We start from the raw sequence: 15,483 nt of genomic DNA on the forward strand, positions 1-15,483 counted from the left end.
TCCCTCAAAATTGACTGACAGAGCCAGAGATCCACATACTGCCTTTACAAAACGAGGAAGGAAGATGACGAGATGAAGTCCACTATTAATCTCACTGAGAAATTCCCTTTCTCGAACCCCTAACCATATCAGAGTTTTCAGTTCTTAAAGCACGTGATTCTTAAATCATTACAACTAACTAGAAAGATTTTTTTGCAATAGGATTTCCTCTAATGTGCACATTTTTGTCTCTAAGTCATTCTTCCCCAAATGCTCAAACCTCACATTTATCTGATACTTATAGGTATTGATTCAGCCACAGTCAAAGGAGTACTTCTAAGCAATCCATATAACTCCTTCCCAAGCAGGAGTAATAGCATGGTGGATAATGCTTTCCAAAGGAAGACTGTGTAATGAATCAGGGCGCTCTCTCATGGAGACAGTAACAGATTGACTTCACAGGGACAATTCAAGTTAAAGTGAAATCACTAAAACATGCAACCCTTCCTCATACAATACATACAACTTTCACACATGGACTCCCATTAAAAGCTTTGGAAAAAAAAAAAAAAGAAAAAAAAAACACTTTAGATCACTTAAGGCCTTAGTGCATAGGACATCCATTCTTGCTTGTAACTGAACCTATTGTAAATGAACTATTCAAGATGTCTTTCAAGGAAAAAAATCCCACTAAGTCTACTACAAATCAATTTCTAAATTCGCTGCAGAAAATGCCATGAAAACACAATGCTCTCTCCTGGCTGTTTGTTTTTCTCCTCCAACCATAACAAGGCATATTACTCACCAACAATGCCAACAAAGTCATTTGATTTAGCAGCATGCTGTGGCCAGACAGATGGGTGCTTTGCTCTCTTCTGGCACACAGCTGGCACCCCTTCTGCTTGGCCTGGCCTGCAAGACACTCAACACAGTCCACATGGGCAAAGTCACAGAAGTTAAACATGGAGTCAAAGCCTCAAAGGCTACCAGCAGAGCATTGCAAAACCAGATATCAAAGGAGACTGCCACTCTGCCCCGCATCCTGAGCTATTTATAAAACAGCCATTGCATAAATGAGTGTTCCTGGAAAATTCCCTTCCTTCTTAATGAGGAACCGGTAATGGACAAGAAAATCTCTACGTTGCTGCCTGACACATGGATTGTAGGCCCAGCTCCCCAGTGGTGGGGCAGCCAGTTGGATGCAACTTGAGAATCCAGCACCAGGAAACACTATGTTTTCCCAGGATCACAAACATCCCAGGGTTCTGTGGGGAGGAAATCAGGGCTGTTGAAAAGACAAAAGTCTCCTAGAGGGGAAGGTGCCTGCTGGTTAGATAAGACCATCTTCCTCCCTGTGTTGCAGCCAAGACATCCATGTGCTTTGTGATCCTAACGTTGCTCTTTTATAAATCCAAATTCTAGTCTTTAGGATTTCTGTTCCCTTGGTCCAAGAAAAATAAGGAGAAACACCACACATTTGAGATAGCATTTGCAGAAAGCAAGAGAACTTTGGACCACATTCAGCAATGATCCAAAAAAACAGTTGGAACTACAAAATTGAGTTAGATAAAGCCTCAAGATAGTAATATGTCCATTGTGATAACTCTCACAAAAGCAAATGAAAATGTTAAGTAACATACAGCTGCACAGTGATGGTGTCTTTTATTATTATTATTATTATTATTATTCACTATGTACATTTTTCAGATGTTTAAAAAAGATGCTTAATTACTGCTAGCTGTGAAGTTTTCAATTAAACTCTATTCAGGAAAAAAAAAAGTTCTTGAAAAAAGACAAATTGTTGTGGAAGACCATTTCAATGAACTTGTCATCAAGGAGGCTCTGCAGTCTCAAAAAAGACACTGCAGTGAAACTGGACAAAAGAAAAAGCAACCTCCAACTCCCACCTCCAAACAAGAGTCTTCATAAAGACAATGAATAGGTCATTATCCTTAACTCAAGGCCACAGATGTGGCTCTGTACTGCACCCACATGGTTTGTTCTCCCTAAACCAACTTGTACACAAATGTGTAAGCCTCATTCTTTTCCTTCAGTAAAGCACTGTCATTCTCCAATTTCTAATCGAGCTTTAACCTCAATAGTAAACTTCTGATATTTTTCACTTTTTGGACTGTGCCAACACCCACATTTTTTGAAACCAGAAATGTACTCAAAGAAAGAAATTTGCATGGGTCATTTTCTAAGAAACGTGGGGAGGGAAAAGAGAATAAAAAAAAAGGTACTTTATCTATTACTTCATGCCCCAAAAGAGGGTTAATCCACTCAAATTTACATGAATTGAATTAACAGTTTTGCTTAACACCTTTTTTTTCCCCCCATCTCTAACACACAAGAACAGTTGTCCAACTTGAAACTCATTTCTTGTACGATGTGGAAAGAAGCTCAACTGTCAAGATGCAGAAGCATTCTTTTTGTTTTAATTTGAAAGACAAATTAATAAGTAAAGTAACTTGCAGCCTGAATATTATGTTAGAGTGCAAATAGCATCTGTAATGAAATTCTAAATTTCTAGYGGTGCAAATTCTTATCTAGCATGCCAAGAAAAACAAAGCATCATCAGAAGAGCCTTTCAAAATATTGCTTCACTACTAATCTTGAAGAATAGTATGTGGGGAAAGACAAGGCGGAATTACAAACTTTATAATGATATCCTGGATGTTAAATATTAGTCCTTTGGGGAAAAAAAAAAAAAAAAAAAAGAAAAACCAAACAAGTGAGGATCAAATTGGTAACCATTAAGTAATTATCATTTTACGGCAGCATGTTAGGGAGTAAACGGAGAGCCCACTTCTTATAGGTTACAAACAGCCACCACTAATAGCATTTGGTCCCCTTCCACTTGCTCCAGTTTCCAAACATCATATTCTGATGAAAGACTCTGGCCTGCAGCAGCAATTCCCTGAACCATGTCACTCCTTCACTGCCTTGGATTTATATTCAGGTCATGAATGTGACACTTTTCTTAGCTTTTGATTTTCCTCTTTTGTTCTGCACATTAATCCCCATAACAAAAATTGCCACAACAATAAGCACTGTAAAAATCAGTAAAGTAATAAATAGTTGGTATAATATCTGAATACTATCTCTTGTCAGGATGTGTATGTCCCTGAATTTGTGCACTGAGGAACAGCTGACAGTAGAAATAGTTATATTAGATCACTTTGAMAATTTCAAATTTACATAATAGCTTCATCCACTTTGTCGATTGGGTTTCTGTAGGTTCTTTCTACATGTAAAATATGCCTATTACCTTAAAATTATTTAATTTTAATGGTATGTGCTGTTACARAAAGTAATATTTTTACACCACTAAAGTTTAAGCATACATTTTAAAAAAACAGTATTAGCGTTGTGTGCAAATACAATAAATATGTTGTTGTCTCTCTAAATGATTTTTATCACATGTTTTCACCTAATTCATGCAAACTCACTATTTTTTGGACCTTGAAACTTTTCTGGAATTAGAGAACATCATTAGTAGGAAACAAACTGTGGAACTTAACCTAGAACGCCAATACCTTCTCCAGAATATTCACAATAAGTCATAAAAAAAAGAACTTAAAAAAAAAAAATTAAAAAAAATCACACAACACACAAATTCTACATTATTATACTTTTGGTCTTTTTTTCTATGGATGTAAAGAGCAAAAAGAGCAGAAGAGACTAAAAGCTCCCCATCTCAAACATGGGATGCCCTTCACAAACACAAACTTAGAAAAGACAACCATAATGCTGCCTTCTGAGGTTTTTACATTTTGGAGAAGGTGCTGAGCAGGACTGCAGCATCRGGAGTTAAGAAAAGCCTGATCAATAGCGAAACCAGCAGGGAAAGTCTATCATACGAATGCCTAGATACAAATTGTGCATAATTTTGGAAAGGTATTTGCCAGGCTTCATGGCCAGGCATGCACTTGTGGAGAGGCTCAACAGAAGATCCTCATAGAATGGGGTCTTGAAACCATTTTGCCCAAAATTCTGAAACCAAAGTCAAAGTTGAGGGACAATCTTATCAGGTGGACACTCTTTGAGGATGGGCGGCTTTGAAATTGAATTGTTTAGGTGAGAAATGAAAACATGTAAACTTTCTCTACACTGAATCACTCTAAGCATTATATTGAACTATGCCTATGATATCAAGTATGGGCTGTTGTTGCTCTGTATGGTATGAGGAGTGTGATTAATTTGCAAATTAGCAGAGGTACTTTAAGATAATGAGAGTCTCCGATAACCCTCAGTTTGAATATATTAGCGCTTTTTTTTAACAGTGCAAAGTGAAATATATTGCTGTCACTGAACTAAATCATAAGCAGTGTTTGCCAGCAATAAGCGTGGATAATAACTCTAAACAGTTGCTGTAATTTATTTGATTTTTATAAAGTAAGTTTGTAAATAATACCAAACCTACAATTAGCCATATTGTCACTCACCAATCTTTCTCAAAATAGCACCAGATACAATAGAGATCTGTGCATGTTCTCCGCTGCCAAGGCATATGCTCCAGTCACATTTAATGGAAGCTTTTTTCCTTATCACATGGCTAGCTAGACTTCAGTTGCACTCTTATAAATATACATAGTTAGTCAAGCATGAGTTATACTTTCATGCTCCTCTAAATATTGGTTGCAATCATTTTTTAGTATCCTGGCAGATTCCAATTTAACATGATTCTGATTCTCCTTGATTCTTCTTTGGTGCTATTCATGATGTAAATCCTTCCTCATTAACTTTTCAGGGTAATTCTACCAGGCCACATGGCTGCAAATGAGGAATTAAACAAGAGGGATTAAAAAAATTTACAAACCACGAACTGGACAGCATATTCTYGGCCCTAAAAAATCCTACGAGATGGCTACACTGCCAACTGCGAAGCATCAGAGACTAAATATAACTGGTCAGTTATTTCTTTCATGATGCCTGCCATTACATTTCTAACTGGAATGGGCATTTTTCATCTGTACAGCTTCCCAAGTAATTAAGCACTGCCTACCTGATGCTAAATTTGCTCAGAACATTGGTGTTTTTACCCCCGCCCTTTCACCAATACTGCTGTAGAAATCAGCAGATTGTGCCACCTACCTTGCACATACACATCTCACCTGCTACCGAATCAGAGTGAAGGGAAGACCAAACTGATTCATTGTTTCAAGCTTTTTATAAAGTTTTTCTATGTTCTGCAAAGTGGAAGATTGCAAGCATTACTTCTCACTAATAGCAAGCTCCAAGTTGAGTAAACTGGAAGTTGCACTTCAGGATTGAAAAAAAAAAAAAAAAAAAAGGAAAAATAAAAAGATTTTTTTTCTTACCTGGACTTTTTATGCTGGAAACAATAGACTCGGTCATGTTTCACCACCACCACACACACACAACATGATTGGAATTTGTGGGAAGAGTAACTACAGCAGCTAACAAAACTTGAGCCCTCAGAAGGTAAGAGGGATGGCTGCCCCTGCACTGCAATAAGATTACTTTAAAGAACGAACAAGACAGGAGGGGCAAAAATAATATAAAAGCAAGAGCTGCAAAGTAATCAAACCACTACAGTGAGAAGTGAGTGATGAAGATGTTTTAGCAAGTGATACTGCTGAATCCCATCTTCCATTGTAGACCTTATACTTTTATATTCAGATTACAGTGCACAGCAAGCTGTCTTGGCTCCTGGGCTTTTCCTTTGTCTCTGCTATGATTATTACGACAGATTCTTCTTCCAGTCATTCCTGCTCTCCGCTGTGCTGTCTCCCTCATGCACTTGCTGCTACTCTTTCTGCCTTTCTCATCATTTGTTCAGGCTTTCAAGTCCTCTGTGACAGCATTCACAGAACAAAAGGTTGCCATTACATTTATCCCTATTTATCCTCCCTTTGACTCTGAATTGCATTGTGCTCTGCTAGCGTAAAGAAAGCTAGAAGATTTGTCTTCTCCATCATCTCTATTTTGCTTAAATCACCCTGCACACAACTGTAATTTCTTTCCTAAATTTATCAAACGCCTTTGCAACCAAGAACTTTTCACTAAACTCTCCCCCTATTATTTTTCCAGTGAAGAAAGTGAGGTAAATATAGATATGCTCACATCCAAAATGCCTATAGACATTTTCCTCTTGTACATTAAAACCCTGCTAGGAAGTAGAGTGGCCAATTAGCCAGCTGTGTATACAGGTATGAAAGAAAAGAAACTCACATAATAAAACTAAACTAACACCACGTTTAGTTTCTTTTCATATAATTTCAAAAAAAAAAAATCCATATGTAAGGAAAAAAATAATTCAAGCTACTCAAAAGGAATCAAGAGAACAGGAATAAGGTAGCACACTCCTTTTGCCAGGCCACTGCCATACTGTAATTCATTACCATTATTATGTTTTAGACTGTTAGGCTAAAGGGTCTCTGCAGATTGGCACTAAGTGATATGTGTACTGAAAATGTATTGCACATGTTGTACATGAGTATAGTTCCTATCTGTGATTTGTCATGAAATTAGAAAGCCACTTTACCTCCAAACGCTCCAGCGCATGCTCCATACGATACTCTCTTAAGCTGAATTGACTTATTTTTCTTTTAATCAAAATAGAAGCTAATTATGACTCATCATATTCCATTGCAGCTACAGAGCAGTACTTAGTGCATTTTTGAGAGATATATATTGAGATTAAGTTAAATCAGTTGTTCAAAGTCATGACCAATAAGAATTCAAAACTCTACAAGACTTAAAACACTGAATATCATGTGCAATCCCAGAAGCTAAGATCATTTCTACTAAACTTAYATTAGAAAGTTTTGGCATCAGAAGACTTGTCTGTAAAGTGAGAAATGGAAAAAAAGATTCCTCCCACACAAATATTTTATCTTTACAACTGGTCTCATATGGGGAATAGAACGTCCCAAATGAAGTAGCAAGTACAACTGGACAATGAAGAGCTCACCATAAAACTCAACAGAAAAATCTATCCATTGAAGAATTCACATTCAGAGATGTTAAACACACAATCAACTGCGTGTTACAAGGACACCACAACACAATTAGGATGATGATCATGCTGTCATTCAACTTTCCCATAAACCCAGATAGCAGAAGGTCCAGAACACACTACCTTACACTGGCCAGTCTTCTTCTATTCTGAGAAAGTCGTGTATTTGTCTGTAGAAAACTGGCTTCTCTCCACTACAAAGACTAGCTATCAGCTGCTCAAAAGTTTACATGCAGAGATAGTCTCACCAGTTAATTCTCTATGCTCTACTTTCCTTTTCTTGGCAGTGAAAAATGTCTCATTTTTCACCAACATGTCTTTTGAAAATATTGAGCAGCTTTTTAAAAACAAACTTGACTGTGTCAAAGAAACAATGCTAACAGCATAGTATAAATGACTTCCTTATGACTCAGCAGCGAGGTCAAATCTATAGACTTTTTGACCTCTCTGCAAATTTTGACACAGCCACTGATTACTGCCGATGCACTAACTGACTCCACTAACATGGCAATGCATGACTCCTACAGCTTCAATCAGCAATCTCTAACAAGACCTTAAACACTGAGAGCAGCTGCTAGTTTTTCCCCAGGGACATTTTCCTAGATTTCAGCATAGTCCCCCTTCCTCCACTTAGGTCCTACTAACGACCACAAGAGGAGGGAACACAAAACCCCAATCTTCCCTCTGCTTGCAGCACACCTCCCTCATAAGGTAAAAACACATGCGCAACATTAAGCTCACAGCAAAGTTCAGGCTGATTCCTATGTTTTGCTTTTGTTAAGAAAWAAAGATTTTTCCATCACTGCAGGAATGTTTTCAAAACGGTTCAGTTGAAGAGCTGTTGTGGGGCGATCAGAGTAAGAATTGAGCCTCGCAGTACATTTAGGAGCCATCATTTGTAACAGACTAGGTCTCTCTAATATCTTAGAAATGAGGAGCTAGAGTAAACAGCACTCTGCAAAAGAACTAAGAGGAAGTGTGAGGATCTTACTGAATTTTTTAATAGCCCTAGATATATAGCAGTGAGGCTTTCTCTTATTCTTTTATCAAAGAAAAAACACAGTGTGGTTAATTGGGTTGGTCTGCATTTTACCTAGGTTAGTGCTTCAAGTTTATATATACTTCTATAAATACTTGGCAAAAAAATTCAAAATCCAATTGCAAAGGAAATCAACAGCCTTATTCTACACACAAAAAGTCATTTTTACAGAACAAATTGTGTATCCAAACTATGTGCCACATGAACCACATTTTCCCCAAATTCATCCTTCTCTAAAGCTGTAAAGTCAAGTTCATTTCATGCTATGGAGATCCACATATTCAGATGAAGATAATAAACCAGCAGAACTTTAAATGACTGAATATTTTAGAAATACACTGAGGGCAACTTATCATTTCATTATACCAATGAAGAAAAGGAAAGACAATTCTGTTCCTCACACTCAAATTGCTATTTCAGCTACASTTAAGCAGTATCAGTACATTTTGTTGCATGGTAGTATTCACTGCTAAGGGCATGTGTTTTGTTGGATTTTGGTCTCAAATTATAATGCAACAGTCACAAAGAGTATAAACAATTATTCGTAGAGTCTGCTGTGGCGGACCATGGGTTTCATGTTCTATGCAACTCTTAATTCTATACACCCAGAGGGAGCTGTTCAATAGGGACCTGCAAAGCTCAGTTTAAGAATTACACCATAATTTCTGAATTAACAAAAAACTGAAACAAGAACCTCTGTAATTTATTGCATAGCTAAGCCTATTAAATATGCACTATAGTTAAACTGGAAAAGAATAAAAGAGTCTTTGAACTACAAAGCTTATTGTAAAAACAAGTCTCAGTACAGAGYGGACTTGTATACTCCAGCTATAAACCCTTAGAAATGGTACTTAAGTAGACATACAGCATCAAACCAGTACCTTGCTCATGCAGCCTTACAACTGCTGTCATTATATCTAATCTATTAGGACAGAGCAGGGTCTTTGCATATTACCTGTTATGCAGTAGCAAACAACATACGAGAACCTAACAGAGATGCAAAGCATTAAAACAATTTCCCATTAAACTGCAAAGACTGTTGACCAAGATGAAGTAAATATCTTTTGTGGCAGCACTCTSGAGCTACAGCTGCAAGCTGACTACTGCATTATCCTATGAGCAGAGAAAAGGTAGCAGATGAAACAGTGCAGCAAAACATTTTTTTTCCACATGCATGTTAGAGCTAGACCTGTCACTTGCACATTGCTCAGTGAATAAAACCCATAATGAGACACTACCACCYTAGGAGCTGTGCAGTAGTAGCACACTAGAGCAGCCTTGGAAGTGACACACATGGAATTAAACTGAACCTCCCCTCTGGTATACTAAGAACAATACATTGGGAATAGCAAAAAGTAAATAAATAAATGGCAATATTTCTCCTCCCATATCCTACCTAAATATCATAGGTCTGCCTTGGTAGGATTAATCAAAGACAGCCCAGACTATAAGCCATCAGACATTACTGGTAAATCTGTAACAAAGATTAGTTTTTCTACATATAATTGGTAGACTGATAGAGAAGTGTGAGGTTCCATAAAAATGAAAATCAAAAGATGACCTCTCTCCCCTACCTTTTTTTTTTTTTTTTTTTTTTTTTCCCTGACCTCAAAAAGAGAACAGAAAAACTACACCACACTTTTGGTTTTCTTTGGGTATAATATAGTGTAATTAAATTTTAAATTGAGAAAACTGAAAGTATGCAGTGAAGAGAACAAAACCATTCACTATTTTTACTCAAGACCTCCTACTTCCACCTGTGCCATTGGAGAGGGGTCCTCACTTGAACATTGGGTTTTAGTCAGCAACTTGCATTGCAGCAAACTGCTCACATCCTTTTGATTACCAGGGAATTATTTTCATGGCCTCCCGGGTCTTAATCCCTGCTCCTCACTTGAAGTCTCTCCATTTGCTTAAGATCCAGGCCCCTGGCTTGCTGCTGAAACTTTCTCTCCTGCTATCCAAGGAAAAGCCTTGCCTTGAGCTCTTTCTGCAAGAAAGAGGTGGCAAGCTTCCTGTATTTTCGGTGAGCTCAACTTCCTCCAAATTTCTTGAAGGAGATTAAGCTTTCAACTCTGTTACTATTTTAAGAGAAACACACTCACAGAGTAATACATACATGCAGTAAGAGTCATAAATGACAGGACCGAAGAGGTAGTATTCAGGTGCTCTCCTGAACTGCTCTGTGTTTGGAAGAAACATGCTGAAACACCCTGTATGGCAAACCATCAAAATCTACCACCACCCACAGCTCCATAAAAACAGTTTACATTTGTTGAGGCCAAGGCATATTTTTTAACTCCAAAGGCTCACAGAGGCACCGTGGCTCACAGAAATACCTTAAGAAATTAGTCCATCATTACCCAGCAAATGGTACTGACCTCCCTACTGACAGGCGCTAATCCAAGCAGGGCTGTTAGGTATATCCTCAACTTTATTCAAGCGTATTAGAAAGGATATGCCTAAAATGGTGGAGTTAATTAATGCTTTGACCAGTAGGCATCATAACAGCTGTTCAGCTATATTATATTCTATCTTGTATATAAAAAAAATTCAATTCAAATCCCTTTTCCTCAAAATGTTCCTTTCAGTCTGGTAGTAAAAAAAAAAAAAATAATGAGATCTTTATTCTTGAGGTTGCAGGTTACATATAGGTTTTCAAAATGTACCGAATAGGTTATTTATTAAGTTGAGATAAAGATTTTTTTTTCTCCCTGTAAGAGCTAGTACATGAAAATAGGCGAGGCTCAAAGGCATCCACAATTCCAGTCTGTCAGCAGACAAGTCAAATTATGTTCCTCACCAGACAGCGGTTTCTGGCCACCTGCCCTGTATCAGAGATGTTTGCTGTACTTCTAGTGCACTGTGTAATAGGAAACATAACATGAATTCAAGTGAGAGAAAAGAAACAAAAGCAAGGCAGAGAAAGATTTTTTTGGGGAGAGAACAGGTGCTATCCATTTTGTTAGGGGGCTCCTGGTGTGAAATAGGGGCAAAACCAACCAGAATATTGTWGCAGGGGGTGGTGGATGAAGAAATGAATCAGAAAGCTGACTCTTCAACTGTTGCAGCTCTATTTCCACCATCTTTTTCACCACAAACTACTCTATGCCTAAAGAGTAAAAGCCAAAACTAACAATAAATCTGAGATTATATGCATCAGTCCCCAAGACCAGTCTAAAACTATTATCTAAAGAAAATAAACTTCACACACTCATTCAACACTGGTATGGTATGACACTTAAGATAGGTTCCCAAAATGCAATGAAGGTCTTTTCATTTTGAACAAGCAGCACTGAGAAAGAGGGCAGACTACTTGTGTGATAGGTACTCAGTTATTCACCTGCCAGGAAGTGGAAAACTAATGATGGGAGGCTTTGCGGATTAGACAGCTTGCAGAAGCACTGTGCTTGAGTAGCAAAACTGCATCCATTTATAGCAAGTGTCTGGATTTTACTAAAAAATAAAAAATAAATGAAAAGTAAAACTCCAGATTTAAGTTTATGTGAATCAAAATACTTCATAATATTGATAGAAAACCTAGAAAATTTGTGTTCCAAAGACTATTGATACTGGTCTTGCAGAGAGTTTCAGCATTTTCTAGCTAACTCTTTCTCAGCCATCAAAATCTATAAATAAACCAAGTACYTTTATAGCCTCAGTCTGCAAGAGTACTGATAATGTTAAGAACACCACAACACAAAGCTAAATGCACAATAAAATTTAGAAACATTGTTGTTTCATATTATCTCACAGAATATATGTGAACACCATGATTTATTATTCCAGTCCCATGGACCTGCATAGTTTTACACAATTGGCTAAAAGAAAGGTGATTTACATTAATTTCAATTGAGGAGAGTTAAATTTTGGGTTTCTTTTAAAAGGAAACTATTAAAAAGTTGGTTTACATATGCCATGCTTTCCCAAGTTTTACAAGTAGTATCATCATCGCTATGGAAGATTTCTGAGGAGATGCAGGCAGTATGGTTGACAAGCTTCTGCTCTTTGAGAACACTAAAACCAAGGAGTTTCTTTCCAAGCAATCTACATAGAGGCACAAAACTCATCACCTTTAACTTCCTGAATCAACCTGGGCCCAACTTCCATCCTGTCTATATGACCACAGTCACTTAATAAATGAATGCTTTGGCATATTTTAAGCATCATTTTCTAAGTCAGACATTAAATCAATACTCTCCTGCCCTTCATGAAACTCCTTTAACATACAAACACTCTAGAGAACCATGAGATTGCCAAAGCAGTACAAGCCAATTTCCACCCCTCATCTCAGCTACCTCAAGATACAGTTTATGTGCATGTAAGAATAAAACCTGCATTTTTAGAGTGTCTTCATAACAGATACAGCAATCATCCAGATGGTCTCTTTTGGGATTATTGAAGTGTTTTTAAGTTTCTGAAAGCAAAGCATTGCATTACTGAACAACCAGAGTTCTAGTCTCTAAGTGTACATTTAAGCTATATAATCTGACTTTCAGAAGATAGCAAAATTCTGGTCAAAAGTGTTTCCTCTAAAGAGAATAATGTGAAGCCTTCAAGCCTCAGTGAAAATTTCACATATGATAAAGGTATTTTTTATTATAACTTATTAGGTAATATGATAAAGGTATTTTTTATTATAACTTATTAGGTAATAACTGCAAGTTAGGCAACAAAAATAGATCATTAATAAAATAAGAACAGGTACCTAAGAAATGAGTTAAGGCTCATATGTTCAAGAAGATTAACGTAGAGCTATGCAGAATGAGACACAGTAAAGCTGACCTTACAAAATCAGATGGAGCCATACTCTGTCCATTGATTCAGAAACAGCTCTGGATGCTGTGTTTTAGGGCACACACATACATTCATCCTTAGCTCTAGAGCTGCACAATGAAAGAAAAAAAAAATRAAAAGGAAAAGATTTTTCATTCAAACCTAAAGTAGATTTTACCTGAACATATCTAAGAACACTTGTACAACTATTAACTGACTGACATTTAGTACCCGCAAACACAGAATCACAGAATGAGTTTTATTCATGGCTTCTATCTATTGATATTAACTATTTTCTAACTCGAGGCCTTTCAAGTGCTGGACCAGAAATGCCCCCATTTCAGAAGCCCACTTACTTCCAACATGTCTCTTTCTTGTATTTGTACTTCTTTAAAAACAGAAGTAACAAAGTAGTTCAAAATCAATCATTTGTTAAAATAGTGTCAAATTTGCAATTTGCATGTACTGGTGCAGCTTCCCGAAGTAAGTAAAGTAAGTTTGATTTACTTGTCTGCAGATCTGGATCATCCTTTTGAAAATAAAATTTGGTTACAAAACCTAAGTATTAAACTCCATCCCCTTCTCTTCCACCAACTGATAAACTATCATAATCTGTGTGCTAAGTATGAGACATCTGCTACCTGCTGTAGACTTTGTCCCATAACATCTCAGACTGCTTTAATAATGGAAGCTGTATCATTAGTAAATTGTTTCTCTTAATCCCTTTCCAGGTTGAATAATGGCTTCTTTGCAAATACACTGATTGTCTTGCATTTCCTTCCTAAGCAACGCTAATCATCCCAGCTCTCCTTGCACTACTCAAGCTTCAGGAAAAATCTAGTTCATCGGAGAACGACAAGGTCTGGAAAGGCAAAGAAGGCAAAGCGCAAATTCTCTTGTTTAGTGCTTATTCTCATTCTGTCAACTGTACCAAAGCACTATACTCCACAAGACAAATCTGAAATCCAAGTCGTCTATTTCATTTTTGTTGACCTTTACTTGTAGAATTCCTTCTTCTCACGCAAAATTGGCTGATGCTGTTGGCTTAGTTACATTTAAGTCCCTCTCCCACAAAAAAAAAAAAAAAAAAAAGAAAAAGAATGAAAAAAGAAAAAACAATTCTTCTCTTTCACAGTGATATACTTATGTTTCTCATTACCTTTTCATGCAGTCCTTCAAACTGACCAAAGCATATAATCAACATCCATGAACAAAGGCAAATTGTAGATAAGAGTTTATCACTGGTTTGCAGACACTCCTCAGACCTCCATGAAACATGCTGTGTCACACGCACAGCTCCTGGCTCCTGTGGCCATGGAGCCTTCTTCATTTTCTGACATTTCCTCACCTTTCAGAAGGGTAAACTTACACACAGGCAAACTCCCGCTCTGACTTAAACTGTTTTCGCTTAGACAATAACATATTTCCCAACAGCAGACAGGCTACTTTAAATTTTACACTTTTTTTTTTTGTCCTTTTAAGGACACTGAGGGCCAATACCTCCAGTAGTAAAATGGTGTTCATTTCCATTGGCTTTAATAAATTCATGCTAATTTGTTTTAGCTGAGGCTCAGTTCTAGTGCTGCTTTGTTCAGGGCAGAAATGTCCTCAGCTACTGCTCACCATACAAAGTAGACGCACATTTTCTATTTAAATCTGTATTTTATTTCAGTAAACAGAAGTATGCTGCCTATAGAACAATTCACACATATAATGATTCAGAGAAGGACCTATGCAGATTTCAGTAGCTATGGATGTATTCTGCATGCCCAATTTACCTCCATGAAACCCTCAGCATATTCAAGAAAACAATACTTGCCTCTTTCTCATACAGATGTCAAATGACTGACTTGCCAAGCACTCTCCAGTTTCAAATGTCTATACTTCTGGTATATAAGAATTTTGTTAGAATATTTAGAATATTCTGTAAAATTCTTCCAAAAGGATATTATATTCYGTACATTGAAGTATATCAGTATACCTATCATCTTATAGAGGCAACTAACATGCAGAATCTAATCTTTCTTAGATTTAACCTATACCAAGAAACTTCTGCCAGGAGCTGCTGATCTTCTTGACATAGTCCCACTTGTGTCGCATCATTTATCATAGGTGGGCCATCCCTAAGCATTAGAAAGCTTGTAAATGGAATGACTGGCAGGACAGATGAGAGCTAGGTAGTTAATGTTTTCTGTCTTGACTTCAGCAAGGATTTTGACACTGTCTCCCATAACATCCTCATACAGAATCTGAAGAGGGGCTAGATGAGCAGGCAGTGAGGTGTGTTGAAAACTGGCTGAAAAGCAGAGCTCAGATGGTTGTAATTAGCAGTTCAAAGCCTGCTTGGAGGCCAGTAACTAGCAACCTACCAGGTCCAATCCTGCTTGACTTATGCATCAGTATCGTGGATTATAGGGTAAAAAACACCCTCATCAGGTTTGCAGAAGATATAAAATTAGAAGGAGTGGCTAATAAACCAAAAGGCTGCCATTTCAGAGAGACCTCAACAGGCTTGGAAGGCAGGGGAACCTTATGAAGTTTGAATAAGTGCAGACACCTGTACCTAGGGACATATAACCCTAGGGACATATAAGCTCTGTAGAGGAGGAGTGTGTGTGTGTGTGTGTGTGTGTGTGTGTGTGTGTGTGTGTGTGTGTGTGTGTGTGTGTGTGTGTGTGTGTGTGTGTGTGTGTGTGTGTGTGTG

Source organism: Nothoprocta perdicaria, unplaced genomic scaffold, assembly GCF_003342845.1.
Source record: "Nothoprocta perdicaria isolate Ctin4 unplaced genomic scaffold, notPer1 scaffold_102, whole genome shotgun sequence".
NCBI lineage: Eukaryota > Metazoa > Chordata > Aves > Tinamiformes > Tinamidae > Nothoprocta > Nothoprocta perdicaria.